Raw genomic sequence first — 14,538 nt, forward strand, 5'->3', positions numbered from 1 at the left:
AAACAGAAAATATGAAAATGAATGAGCCTTGAAAAAAAACAGCATATTTTCTGTTACTCTAGCTACTCTATTTTTCTTAAGTGTACCATATTGACTATTAATGAATTAAAATGAGAGCCATTTTTACCTTCCTCCAAGATCTCCTGCAAACTACTTGAGATGTTTAATAAAATTCTATAAATTATTGCAGTACCTATGAATAATATCTAAATAATACCTATGCCATCATCTATGAAGGATACAAAAGAGAATTATAAAAAAGACCTTATGTGTCTGTATTAAAATTTGTCCTTCAGATTTCAAGAGCAGATCTGCTGCTAAGTAAACTCTGTAATATTCAACAAGTATTTTGGAATGAAGTATCTTACATTCCCTTCTCCAAGAAGACAAGTGATTGCAGCAAGAACAAAAAGTAGTGTTAATCATAAATCTATAGCACTGAATCTCTAGATATATTCCCCCTCCCCCTACATCTTGAATAAACCAGTTATTGCAACTTGAAATTTCAAGTGATAGCTAATTTAAGTGTAGCTTCAGCTTATGGTTTCCAAAAATTACAAACTACTATTTACATTTATTTGCAAAATCATGCAGCAGAACATTGTGCTAGATTATCTACAAACCTAAAACGAAAAGCAGAATTTGGTTTTAATTAACTGATTTCAATATTTTTTCCATTTTGTTTCATTCTTTCAGGGAGTGAACACATCTCTTATATTCAGAGCAACGTGTGACTTTACTTACAAAATTCTTATAATGTTAAAATTTTAGTTCAACATAATCTAAATATTGTCTCCTGAATACAGGGAAAATTCTGTGTTCATGTCTTTCATTGGCAGGGATAAAACAGAGAAAAACACCCTGACATACACAAGATCTAAACATTTTATAAAACGAAAGTCACCTTACATTTCAGTTGTTTAAATTACAACAGATGAGAACTAATCTGTCTCAGAGAGCATCATAACTATTCAGCATAAACATTTACACATATTGAAAATAAGCCTTGTTTACAAATCCATTGAAACCTCTGTACATATTCTGTGAGTTGATGAGGTCATGAAAATTTATCAAAGCTACTGCTTTATCATCTTTCAGAAAGAAACATGCTGTATCTTATAATCTAATGTTGGGGAACAGAACTGAAACAAAGAGAGTAAGGCCCTGAGGAGAATGTGACGTATATAATGTCAGCACCATTAGCTTTACCCGACATCTCTTATGCAGTGCACATGTTGTTGATTGACAGAGACCCAACATGTTGATTCATGCTGTTTAATTGTTAAGTCAATGCCTAAAAAGGTTACTGCCATCCATGATTTGATTGTTGATGAAGTTCCTGAGTTTGCATACATTACCAAGGTCTGGCTGGAGGACTCTGTAAAACCATTATTGGCCCACATGTCTCCTTTAGAATCTTGGCTCATCAAAATTTGAGAAATGGATAAGGCAGTGATACTACAGGGCTCTTAATTGAGCAGACAAAGCAATAGCAAAAAGAAATAGCAGAAAGTGGAACTCAGCAAAGCTGAGACTTGAAGTGAGATGTGTGCTGTTATTGACAAAGAAAATTTATTGTTGAGGCAGACTGCAGAGTAATGACTAGCAGACTAACTCAACGTACTATTGATAGCCCCAACAAAAGGTTTTCTCAAAGCTGCCTATTTTGTGCTGCATTCTCCAAAATGCAGCCCAAAATAAACAAATAGCAATTAATGAGCATCATGTATTCCAGAAAAACAACATTAAAAAAAAAAAAATGTTGCTTAGAATGCAATTTAAAATCGTGTTGTTTAATATAATTTGTGATCCCAGGGAAAATCCTCCTCTTCCCTTCTAAAAGTCAAGAAAAAAATACTAGTATATAAGGCTCAACTTCAGCAGTCCACTTTTTCTCTGCCAAATAATTAAGGTCAGGACCAACACAACATTCATATATTACACCTTGTTTTACCAAATTCAGGTGAGTGAACGAAAAATTAGGAACCTATACACTAGGTTTGACCTGGGTATTAATCATTTTGGAAAGTGTTAATTTGATTCCATTTGGGTTTAAAAGACAGATCAAATTAAGAATTTATGTTGATAAAAATCATAAAATTCTGGTCCATGAAATAGTATAAAAGGTAGGGCTAAACAAGCCATCCAAACAAGCTAGCCAGGTACCAAAAGTTATGTATTCCTGTTACATCAGGGTTCCATCTAGGGTGCATAACACTTCCTCACTACAGGTGTTTGATTCATAGGTCTAGATCCTGGTGATATTAATTTGCATAAATCCTTCTAATTTTGCCTATTTTTTGCTTGAAGTACTGGTGTATCTAGAGTTCAGTATTTTTGTTGAACAGGAGTAGATTTAAACAAGTGCTTATATTGTGTTAATTGCCATGAAACATATTCATTAAAATATCCATGAAAAATTAACTTTTGTATCAAGTAATCAATTTCTGATACCATGCTACATGTACACATGACACATACATGCATCACACATGTTTGGCAATAATTCCCATGGGACTGTACACTATACACTGGGAAACTGGAAGAATAATCAATAAAATAAAGGATATCAAGTATCATCAATATCAAAACTATATAAAAATACAATATCAAATTTTATCCTATGAAGAAAGGCTGAGAGAGCTGGGGCTGTTCGCCCTGGAGAAGAGAAGGCTCCGGGGAGACCTCATTGCAGCCTTTCAGTACTTAAAGGGTACTTACAAAAAAGATGGAGAACAACTTTTTGCTCACACAGACAATGACAGAACAAGGGGGAATGGTTTTAAACTAAAAGAGGGGAGATTTAGAAATGTTAGGAGTGAGTTCTTCACTCAGAATAACAGGTTGTTCAGAGAAGCTGTGGATGCCCCATCCCTGGAGATGTTCAAGACCAAGATGGATGAGGCCTTGGGCAACCTGATCTAGTATGTGGCATCCCTGCCCATGGCAGAGGTGGTTGGAACTAGGTGGTCTTTAATGTCCATTCCAACTCCAGCTGTTATATGATTCTATGATTAAGTTGAGTAGTATTTATTGCTAAGTTATTGCCACTGTTGCATAACTTTTCTATTGCTTTCTTTTTCTACTTTGTGTGTGTGTGTGTGTGTGTGTGTTTGTTTTCTTAAAGAAATTTCAGAAGGAAAGACAGAAAAATTAAAGAATGGGCTATGAAGTAGTCCTCTCCTTGCTCCAAGTCAATTCTGGGCTTGTTGCTCTCTCCTCCCTCCATTTGACTGTGGTTACATAGCTTGTGAGCACAAAGGTCAATCTCAAGTCAGCTCAAGCTTACCAAGATCTATTTGCAATAAAACAGAAAGAGAATTTTAAAATAATATAGGTGTTTTTTTTCGTTTGTTTTCCCTTTTGTCCCTTTTGAAAGGGGTGGAAACTTATTTTTTTTTTCCTGTCATATTTAATACTCACATAAGATAAATTAGTTGCATGGACTAGGCAATCTGTTCAGAAACTGTCAAAATGTTCATGGTTACTGAAAATACTCAGCTTTTCTGCTACTGAAAAGTATTGGCCATCAGGTATTTTTCAGTTAAAACCTTCAGGCAATACACTGTTCAGAGACACCACTGAAAGTCTCTTGAGAAGACAGACCCACTGCTTGTGCATGCAGGGGACAGCTGAGAACAAAAAAAGAGCAGAGAACAATAAAGTTCAGATAAACAGAGTGTTGTAAAATAAATAAATAAATAAATAAAAATGTATTACCAAGTTTTTTTTTTTTTCTCTTAACTTACAAATTTTGTCCATTTGCCTCAAAATACATGCTTGGCAAATTGTATGTCATTTCATGCTGAAAATATCTTTCAACATTTATATAACTTGAATATTCACATTTGCTGAAATTCATGCAAGTAAATGTGAGAAATGTAATCAGCTTCAAAATATTTTTTTTTTTTTCTGAAAAAAAAAAAAATAAAAAAGAAAAGGAAAGAGAAAGACAGGAGAGAGAATTGGGTGGAATATTTTGGATTTCAGATGAATGGTTGGAAAAAAAAAGTTATATTCCACCCACAGTATGATCTATTTTGATTCCACTGTGCTGTTTCATGGGAGGTGATCCACTGGTACATCCTGTTCTCATTTTCTATCACAGTCTTCCAGTTTTCCTTGTAAAGTATCTTGTCCATGATACACTATAGCCATCTTGCAATCTTTTGTTATTATAATTCATCATAGGTTGCCATATTCAGTTGGGGCACACAGGTAATGTAGGTAATTGGAATCTAAAAATACTTCCCTGGAGGCACCTTCAAAGAAACAGAAGCAGCAGCAGCATACAAAATATCAAAATATTCTGGTGTTCTTATAGAAACCACATTTTTCACCATTTTATGCCAATTTAGCATATAAAAAGGCAGACACTGGTCACTAAGTACCATTCTAATCAAAAGCTTTGTTTGGCATAATCAAATCATTTCTGTTATTTTCTACAAGTCCTGCAATAGCAATATATGTATTTGTATGCCACATCGTATATACAGATAATAGTAATAATCAGAAACAATAATCATGTTTCTGATTTCATCCAGTTTCATACTTCTCAAAGCCCACGGTTGAGCTAGTTGAAATTCTGCATCCATGTCTTTAAAATTCCCCCCATACAGATCAAATCTCACTACAAATTGAGTTTCATGACACTGTTGAGAAAAATATAGATGGCCTTTGCAAGCATAAGTGTTATATTTAAGTGAAAAATTTTCCATCTATTTCTAAAACTTGTCATTAAAATTAGCCAGATTAACAGGCAAGTGTTAATGAGACACTAGTAGTGAACATATATCATCAATAGGTCATAATGAATAATCTTATGCATTACTAATATACACTCAAAATACTTCTAGCTCCTTCTTATCTTTGGCAGACTAAACTTCATGTTTCACAACCTGGACATTTCATTTCCCAAGGAGCTTAAATGCTTGTATGAAAGGTTCTGTCCTGACAGCAACCTTCAGACACTTCACAGGCACTGCATCTGAATTACAAAAAATACGAGTAAACCCAGAATAATTTCCCTTGTATGCATCCACTGTAATGAAACCTTTTGAATAAGATTGACCAATACATTCTGCAGGTTATTCTTGTAGCCTGTAGTTGCCTGATATCGCTGGAAAATGAAAACTGAAATATTTACAAACTTTTTCTCCAAAACTCTAAATATATTCAGTGCTGCTGAATTCAAAGCTTTCTGGTCACTTTAGCCCAGTGTTCAAGGTTTAGCATTATATTAGCAGTACATTTGCAACAAATGAAAAAAAAGCTTCACAGGATGACATGAAGAGACTGAGATGACACATCTTCAGTCAGATGGTTCTAACTGCAAAAGACAGGAAACCACAAACTTTCCAAGTTTCTGCTCACATCCAAAACTCGGTGTTCTGTTTCAATGTATTTTGTTGAAGTTCCTTTTTTTTTTCTATTTTCCTTTGTTTTGGGTTTGCTTTTCCTGTTGGTCTCCTAGGTACGTTGTCAATCCAAACCTTTAGTCCTGCTCTACAATTCTCACATTTTATTCTGTAATTTGATATCTGTATAGTACATCTTAACCCCTTCTCTGCTGTAAATACATATAAAGCCAATCAAAACAAAATATCAGAAAAACTTTATTTCATACTCCTATTTCCATATTTAAGCCTGAAATGTTTGCATTCCTCTCCTATTTCATAGAGAAACCATGTCATGAGACTTGTCTATCTTATTAGAATCACATAACATTTCTCTAATTTCAATTATTTATTAATTAATCCATTAAAAAATAAAAATGGAAACCAAAATTTAGATAATCATAACTGGAAAAGATTTTAATGATAAATGCAGTTTAAAAATACCAGGCTGTTCAGGGAATGTTAACTTACTGAAAGAGGCTAAGATTACTAAATATACTTTTTACCATTAACCATTTGTTCTAATTTAATTGGGATACAATAAATAAATAAATAAATAAATAAATAAATAAATAAATAAATAAATAAATAAAATTCTGGAGAACAAGCTGAGTCTAAGTTATCTCCTGTGCAAATTAAGCTGTAGTACCTATTTGTGTGTCTGTACAAGTCCAGAATTGTATTAACTTTCACCTTGTCTATTCTCTCCATCAGCAGTTCAAGAAATGGGATATTTATCAAATTTAGAGACCATTTGACCTTCTTCAAGTTAATACAAAATCAGATTGACCTATAGTTGCCAGCATCAAGAGCTAGTTCACTCATTAGATGACTTCTAGATAGAGATGGCCAAACGGTTTGACCTGAGATCACTGATGAGCTACATCCCATTAACCTCCAAAGAAAGAAGAAGAGACAAGAAGAGAAAAGAGAAATAGGGGACAAAAGAAGCTTCAAAGTAACAGCCATGGTTGATAAAGAAAATAGCAAAAGTATATTATAATTGTTATAGACTTGATCTGGTCAGCTAAGACAACAGTCTGCATGTAAAGGGCTGCAATAGCATTAATGTTTATCTGTCCCAGCACACTTTAGAGTAGCACCCTCTCATGATCACTTTCCTGCCTTTCCACACCACTTTTCCATTCAATCTTGTTCTTCACTATGCATTAGATGAGTCTTGTCAAAACAGTAGATACAAATTATCCAGGAGAGAACACTGGTAGTTAAAATAAGAAGTTTAAGGAAAACAGCTGATTTACCTTATGTGATTTTTTCCTTTTTATGTTCTTATATCCTAATCTAATACATCACATCTCGCCTGGTTTTACAGGAGGAGGGTGAATACTGAGCTGTTTGGGTGAACTTTAGACATAGGTGACCATCCACCCAAAATGGTTTTTTTTTTTGTATGTGAATGTGTGTTAAAATGAACAGTTAATTACAATATCCCAGGATACTTTGCCACAGAGAAACCAACATTGGTATGATTCCTGAAATGATTTGTGTTAAATCTTCCAGGGGTAATTCCAAATCCCTCATATAATTCAACAAATCATGTGGCTAAGAAATGAAAATATGAAGGGCTTCCTCTGATATATATTTTTTTGTGAATCAGGTGTGTGACTTCTTCTACCACCTTTGAACTCAGGTTAGGGACAGAATCAAAGACTAGAATCAATGCAGGAATTGGCTTTATTAGTACCTTTAATGATGCCAGTTAAAATACCACAAAAGAATGAAATGTCATCCTGCAAGTAATTTTGATGACCTATACATAGCTATACTCCCATATCTGGTATTACTGCCTATACCAGGCTACCCTCAGGCTTAATGCAGAAATATATGTTCTGAACAGGGTATTTTCACTACCCCAGTGCTCTCCTCTGAAAGTTACCTTCATGAAGCATCGGAATTGGTACCGGACAATCTGAACAGCCTCCTTTAATTCGGAGTTGACAATTGTGGAGCACCACAGCTGAGTATGTTTTCTTCTGGCAATGTATTTGCCTCTGCCTCCTTCTGCCATCACAAGGTCAATTGCGGTGGACATAGGGGTCAGCTAATTCCCACTGATGAAGAACATCTGAGGGCAGAAATAGTCCATCTCTTTCAAAGAAACAGCCTCTTAGAAGGGATTTAGATCTTCACAAATGAGCTCAACCTAGGCTGGCTTTAATGAAAATTAAGAGCATGCTGTATTTGTTAGGCTCCTGGGAAAATAGTAAACACACCTTTCTGAAAATTTTCAGAATTTCAGGATTGAGCAGAGAACTGTTGATATTTGTAATTAAAGAAAGAGAAGAACCACCACATTAAAATTATACTGATGAAGAGATATTAGTGTGGGCTTGAAATTTGCTATCATGTCTTACTGGTGGGAGTTTAGGGTTAAAACCATTAATTTTCACACTTTTTTATTTTTAAGCCACTGCTTTCTCACAATAAAAATTTCATTTTACATATTCCTACTATATGTCTCTACACACACTTTGAAAGCTAAATTGACAATAAATTTGCTTAAATGCATTTTGTGTCAAACAGTGTCTGTGTGAGAGTACTTTGAAAAGAACATTTAGGTGAAAAGAGAGAATAGCCCCTCTGTACCTCTCAATAGACAAAATTAATCCCTGAAGAATCCAGTAGTTCTCTGAATTAGTTTTTTCTATTTTCTAGGTGATATGTTATTTTATTTTTTAATCTATATAACCACTTTATAATCATTATTGTCTATGAATTGTAGCTTATATCATATTTGTACTCAAAATGAATCAATAATGTGCAATAGATCTTTATGGAATTTACAAAATCATACTTTTTAAAGATACACGTTTCAAAACAGAAAGCTATTTAATTAACCTAATTTAAATCCACACAATATATAGATACTATTCTCTGCTCATTGGTCTGTATCATCACAGATCATGTTAGATAAATAAGAAAATACATTCCTTGCTCCTGAGAGCTTATAACAAAATTTATGGAATTTTCAGTATGGGAAAAAATCACATTATTTCACAGCTGTTTCTGACAACTGACTCTTGCTTAAGTCTGCCTTTGTAGAATGCACTCCAGTTCTTCCTTGTTTTATAAATATGCCAAATCCTGACTTTCACACTCAAATTTTATTTTCCATACCCAAGCCAATGACAAAGAATATATCCAGCCAAGATTTATGTGAAAATAAAAAGTCATAAGGGTTCTTTTGCTGAATGTAGGATAAAATTACAAATTCTTTCCAGTCTCTGCCACATTGGAAAAACGGATTGAAGAATTCTTACAAGGCTGTGTCCCCACATGGGAAAAAGCCAGGCTCTGGAAGATTTCATATTCCTGCATCATATAAGAAAATAAGAAAATTCCAGTCCTCAGTGAAAAATACATCATCATCCCACTGAACAGATCAGTTTATCAGTTTTATTTTTTGTATCTTTTTCTATAGGTCCAGAAATTACAGGAAAATGAATATTAGTCTGCAGGGGTAACAGGCTAGCTTCTTACCAGATGATGACCATTCAGGAGCTTTCTGTGATTCACCTTTCCCCATAGCATCACTTCCTCTATCCAAAGCTCAGTCTCTTCATCAGGAAAATAGAAATAATAGTATTTTCTTCCTTTTGAAACATATGGTCAGAAATGCAAACTATAGACTGACTTCATTTCTAGGTAAAAGGTAGGTAAAAGTCATTTTCTGTTGTGCTGCTGCAGGATGGACAATATTTCTCTTAGCTCCTTTAGCTTTCATTCATTTTGGCCTGGGAGGTTGGTGTTGCCATTTCTTAATGGAGTTAAGAAAGAATGCCTGTGACAAAAAGGTAATGCATTAGAGGAAATGCTCTTGTTCCTGCATTATTCACATTCTCACTAAGCAATTACAGCATATTTATTCAATTACAGATTGAGACAATGCTGTTAGATTAGTGGTAATTGTACACCACAATAATAATATTTGGTATTTCTGTTTATGTTGGGCTACATTTTATTTTAAATAAACAAACAAACAAGCAAACATATATATGTGTTTAATGGGTAGTTTTACTCCTCAGCAGAGACAAATTTGTGATATACTGGTTTAGGAGATAAAACCTGTCCAAACCTCTGTAAAGATCAGAGTGTCTTATCTTAAGTTGGATTACTACTCTTGCAGACTGAGACCAGATAAACAAAGCCCTTATATAACTTCAGGGCTGTTGTGATCAATTTGCCTAGTGCACGACTCTGGGGACCATGCTGTTTTACCATCTTGATTGCAATGATAAATCCATCATTATGTTCAGTGCGGTGGAAACAGCTCAGAGCCTTGCCATTTGTGGCAAATCTTTTCTATGGCAGGCTCATAGTAAATCAGTCTAACCTGAGCTGACAATGATTGATTCTGAACAAAATGTCACGAACAATCAAATCCTCTGTTTTCTTCTTCTTTTAAAACTGAATAGATTTAACCCCCTAAATCTAACTAAATTCCAAATAAGATAAAATAGAGAGGTTTTTCTCTTTTTTTTTTTTTTTCTTTTTCTTTTTATTTTTTTCCTCTTTGATTGATAATTGTGAAAGAAGGGGAGATTTAATTCATATATTAGAATTCAGAACTCTGTGGCAAACAATTCACATGTTATTTACAGTCATTAATCATTACTATCATTGAGCGTCAGAGAAACACATATTTGAATCCACATTAGAGTGTATGTGTGGGAAGGAGACAGGAAGATTTATCAGCTCTCTGAGGCAGGAATTGTTTCTTTTTTCCTGCTTGCTTAAAACCCTCCCATAATGGAGCTGTGGTAATGATTGGAGTGTCTGAAAAATTTAGTAACACAGATAACATCAATATTGTAGCCTGACATTAGAATCATCCAATCAGCCTAAGGTTTTATCTTTCTTTTTTCTTTTTTTTTTTTTTTCCTAGGCCCACAGAATCTGTTGAAAAGAATTCTGAGCCATTAGAGGTGCTATAGGGAACCTAAAGTTCTCACAGAAATCTATGTTGGTCAAAAATCTTACATTTGATTGAGCATGGTTGAAACAAATCCTATATTCCATTGACAGAAAAGTACAAAGCAGAACAGAAAACTGAACTGGCTCCAAAGTTAAATTTTTCAAAGGTGGGAATTAATGTTATCGGTTAAAATGTGTTTGGTTTTTTGTTTGTTTGTTTTATTTTGTTCTGTTTTGAGCATGTATATTTAGAAAAAAATATACTCTCATTACATCATCATGTATTATTTTTCCGATAACGTAGTAAAGTTTTTCTGGAATAGATGCAAAAGTTAAAAAACACATGACTAGCGCTTTCTGCTTTACAATTTACAAGGATAAAAAAAATAACGTTAAAGAAAAATAGCTTTGGCTTTTGTGTGTACTGAATAGAAAATGAAAATGATATAGTCACTGAAATGATTACCTCATTTATTTGTTTATCTAGAATACTGGATGAAAGAAAGTAAAGGAATTGAAATTAAATGAATTATAAGCATCTTTCAAATCTATTATTTTTCTAATATACACAGATCAGACACTTTGGAGAGGCAATCAGCTTCAATGTGAGGTAGAGCAAATAGAAGCATCTTCCAGCTGAGACAAAAGGCTTTGTGGAGCTCATGTGTTTGTGAGGAGATGTGAAAAGAATATCTTAAATTGACTATCAGATTTTTTTATACTGTTTTGGAGGAGTGGGAATCTTTTAAATTTATTATTTGAATTTAGTATTTGAATAACATGCTTGTGAAACTGAAACACAAGCAGAACTTGCTATAGGCAGGCTATTATTCTTTGCACCTCCCTAGTAATGCAACTAGTTCTGACCTGAATTAAAATCATTATTCCTATTCACATTTTTAACAACATTGGTAGGGGAAAGACAGTCCTGTTTCAGAGAGGATTTAATTATATCATCAGTTTTTGATATTCAAAACTTAGTTTAGTTCTGATTCAGAACAAATCCTAAAAATTCTGAGAGACGGGAATAGTCCAAGGGTTCTTAATACGAAGACAATCCACTCTGAGAGTCTGAACCTGGGCTTCAGTTTCTGAAAGCCCTGGGATTAGAGGCAATCTCCCTGCTCGGCTGCCTCAATGACATGAAGCTTCAGAGTCTGGTCTCTTCAGTAAAACCAGCCAATAGCCACATATATGAGTTTTCAGGAACCTGGAATGTTTAGAAAATGCCTGTCAAGCAAGATCCTTCTGCTTGATTTCTAAAATAACTGCTATTAAATTGAACTCTCTGAGGGCTTTTTCATATCACACCCAAGGAAAACCTTTTCTGCCAGAGATTCTCCCGTCAGCTGCAATCACCCTATTCTATTTATGTAGCCTACATTACCACATACCTACATTAGCAATGCAGGACATCCAGGCACAGTTTGCTGAGTGAGACAACAGGTCTCACTGCTTTTTAATCTAAAAGCAGTATAGTTTCTGATTTCCTTAGTGAGAACCAAAGTGCGGTGAACACACTCCTAATCTGAATAAATATGTTAAGGCATGAGACAGGTCAGTCAGTCCATTGTCTGTGCTTGGCAAGATCATGGAGCAGATCCTCCTGGAAACTATGCTAAGGCACATGGAAAATAAAGTGACTGGTGACAGCCAACATAGCTTCACTAAAGGCAGATTGTGCCTGACAAAAATATAGTGGCCTATGGTAGGGTTGCAGCATTGGTGGATAAGGGAAGAACAACTGACATAATCTACCTGGATTTGCACAAAACAGCAAATATTAAATTAGTCAATCAGCAGCAGTGCCAGAAAAAACAGCATAAACAGTTTCTGGACTGTCAAAAACTCCTGGTAAGACCAGGCTTCAAACAAACTCACCCCTTCAGAGGTTCAGGTAGCTTTTTCCTGGAAAGCTTTTCATAGGTTCTTCTTCTAAGATGTATGATGCCAACCTCTGCTGATTATTTTGTGTGGAAGTGGATGAGCAAGGAATACAGGCATTACACCAGTAGGAAAAAAATGTATATTCATTAACGTATTTTGTATTTCAAATATGAACATCAACTTAACATTATACAAAACAAACAAACAAAAAATTCTCTGTAAAATCTTATTTTGGGGGATGTTTCTGTTTAGCTGACCAGCACATGACATTATTTAAAAACAAACAAACACACACACACACACAAATAAAATTACACCTAAACCAGCAGATTAGGTAGATTAGTAGGTTGAGGACTTGGGTCTATGCAGCAGTACATGATTGTCCATACTGTTAAATTTTTACTCCTTTATTCTTTTGTACAAAATAAAGGTCTCCTCTAGGATGTTTCATGACAAGGGATATGAGAAGGTGCAGTGGCCATGAAGTGGTGCAGAAGGACAACACAGGGCAGAGAAAATCAAATCGGATACAGCTTCATCCCCATTGCCTTGGAAGGAGCAGTCTCTGGAGTCAGCAGTCAAACACATCTTGGATTTTTCTTGGAGTGAATTAGAATAATTAAGCAATGTAAATCACCAGGGGTCAGTGCTTGTCTTTGATCCCTTACTGTCTTTTATTTAGCAGTGTGGATTCACCCAGCATGGTTCCTATGACTGAAATATGCATATGTGTTTTCAAGATTAGGAATGTAGTGATTTATTATCTTTTCACATGCAATTGCCTGTAGGATGAACAAGAACAGCTGTTCAGTATTGTAGAGCAGCAATACACAGTAGTTTGCTGCAGGGTAGGAAAGGAAGGAATTCCATAATTTGATTTGGTAGGGGAGCTTCTATCTGCAGAACACAAGTGGCCAAATGCAGGTTTATTCAGGAAATCTTTGTCTTACTGTGAAAAGTGCTATTGTCTCTTAATTACTACTACAGATAGCCAAGTCCTTAATACTACATCTGTGCTGAAAGGCAGCATCCTCCAGATCTTGCTGAGGCATTGTTTGCATTCTGGCACGGAACATGAAAGACCTTCCCAGAATTACAGCACCCTCTTCTGATCAGTCTTAGGGTTCTTGTTTTTTCCACTGTTCATCCATATCAGCTTCCATTACTGCAGTTTGTCAGATCCATCAGGCTCCCAGAACGGTATAGCACACAACAGAATACTATAGGAAAAGAAACCATTCCCACAAATATAGATTCCTTTCTTTTTACTGAATAAAGTGAGAAACAAGCAAGTCCATACGCAAGCAGGATTTATATTCATGGAAGTGCCAAAGAGAAAGGATAGAAAAGATTCCTGAGTCATCTTTAGTATTCCCTTGAACTTTCAAATATTTCCTTCTCATTCCTAGTGCCTCTGTGTTCAGCTTCACTTCAGCTGAACAGACCATGCCTGCTGTGGGGCTGTGCTGCCACAAAAATACTGGCAGTTGGCAACACAGACATACTTGCCTTGCAAAGGACACCATTCAGAGGAATACATTATATTCAGAAACAGTTACAGGCACAGATAGATTTGAAATATATTGCATTTTAGGTGAGGCTTCCAATCAGTGCTACCACATTTGCAACATCAAGCATTCAACAGTCGGTACATATGAAAATTAATGTTACATGCACAAATCTGGCCTCTTGTGAATGTTCTTCAGGTATCTGAATTGCCTACAGGCAATTGGATGTGAAAAGATAATAAATCACTGCCTGCCTTTTGTGCCTTAAAAAAATGTCCCTTTTAATAAGATGATCAAACCTGAGGTTTGAAATTTGCACTTGAGGTTTTATATGCATGTACAGTCTCATTGCATAGACAACACAGAAAAGTGCTCAAGACTTGTTAAGACTTGGCGAATTCTTTTGACAGAACAGCATTGCTTCATCCTGGCTTCTCCACTTTAGAGATCACTTTCCAGATTGTGCAACTTTTAGATGAGGTATAATAAGAAGTGAGAAAGGCACAGATTTAAGAGAAGCAACTTAATGAAAAAAAAGTAAAACTTGAACTTATGCTCTTGTCATTATCTGCCCAATCTCCCTTCCGTATGAACCCACGGTATTGTTTAAATGAGGAAAGAGCAGCTGGAAGGGAACCAGTTTTGCATGATCCCATCTGGAGCTTCATCTTTGTGGCATACTTAAACAAGATGCTAGGTTGGTGCATGGGCAGGACTGATAGCATGCTGACGGATTTTAGCAGACAGCATCTAGCAAGCTCTAGTGAGGAAAGCACAGATGGGGAATAGTGATTTTTGGCAGCTTATGATTC

This window comes from Anas acuta, chromosome 3 (genome assembly GCF_963932015.1).
Source record: "Anas acuta chromosome 3, bAnaAcu1.1, whole genome shotgun sequence".
NCBI lineage: Eukaryota > Metazoa > Chordata > Aves > Anseriformes > Anatidae > Anas > Anas acuta.